Source organism: Formica exsecta, unplaced genomic scaffold, assembly GCF_003651465.1.
Source record: "Formica exsecta isolate Colony F162 unplaced genomic scaffold, ASM365146v1 scaffold1161, whole genome shotgun sequence".
NCBI classification, from domain to species: Eukaryota; Metazoa; Arthropoda; class Insecta; order Hymenoptera; family Formicidae; genus Formica; species Formica exsecta.
In genome coordinates this window covers 47,438-48,646 of record NW_021848501.1, presented here as the reverse complement: position 1 = coordinate 48,646, position 1,209 = coordinate 47,438, and the positions used below count along the sequence as shown (strand labels likewise).

General features: G+C 41.3%; 1 pseudogene; it reads left to right on the top strand.

Moving 5' to 3' along the window:
* LOC115239540 overlaps positions 1–503 on the top strand; it is a 28,535-nt pseudogene extending 28,032 nt beyond the window's left edge.
* The last annotated feature ends 706 nt before the right edge of the window (positions 504–1,209 follow it).

Sequence of the window (1,209 nt, the reverse complement as noted above, 5' to 3'; positions counted from 1 at the left end):
TGAATCGGCGCTTCTGCAATTGAAACTCAGTTGTCAAAAACAAATATACGATTTCTCCGCAGAGGGTCCGCCTTATATCCCCGCTTGACCGCTTTCTACTTCCAGATTGGTTCGCTCGGCCTTCGCCGCGTAGCGGCGCCGCCCGGAACTATGCTCGGACGCGCGAGCGCGTGGGCCGCCAAGTTGCGGGTGCACTATTGTATCGCGGATTGTGCTTAATGTGAGGACCTACGGCAGCCACAATATCCATTTGATTATTCGTGTTTATTTGGATTGACAACAATATGGATTAGAATGTAATGATTTTAGATTGGAAATAATCCGCGAAAGCGATATTAAAACCGATTATAGTTCGTTCGGAATTAAAATCGATAACTTTTTAGTCCGGGCGCGGATTGAACCGATTAAAACTGATTAAAACCAAATAAAACGGATTATGTTCTAATCGGTTTTAATCGACCATTTTCGGCAGGGAACAGTATGGCAGCCATATTGAAATGTAAGCAACGCTGAAAATTCCGTATGGATGAAAAACACATATAAAAACTTAAGCAGTAAGACTTAAGAATTTCATCCATACGGAATTTTCAGCATTGCTTACGTTTCAATATGGCTGCCTTACTGTTCGACCGTGATTGGTCAATTCGCTTATTGCTTAAGTCTTATTGCTTATGTTTTTCTATGTGCCACGGCCCTTTTAGTCTTAAGTCTTACTGCTTAAGTTTTTCTATGTGCCACGGCACTTACAACTCTATTGTAGACCAGTAGCAGGATTCTCTAAACATCTTAGTGAAGATTATCGTTGTCGTTAGCGAGCGATAGCCTATGAGAATTGCGCTTTTCACCAGAATTGTCCTTGCCATTGGCTGTCGCTAGTTAACAATACCGAAAACTGTCGATAACAAGTTACTGAATCCCGCTACAGGTCTGCCACGTGAAAAAATTTTAGTCGTAACCGTAAAGGTATATCCAGACAAATTTGCATAGCGCAAAAACATATGCATAAGAAAATTAATTAATTGGTCCATATATGTATGCATAAGGAAATGGAACAATACAGTACGATTGACCAATCAGAAAGTCCTAGTGTGCAACTGGTGAATTAGAAATGTGGGCTATATCGGATCCCGTCCATCTAGCTTTGCATATCAGTAGCAGAATTCTCTAAACATCTTAGCGACGGTTATCGTTGTCGTTAGCGAGCAATAG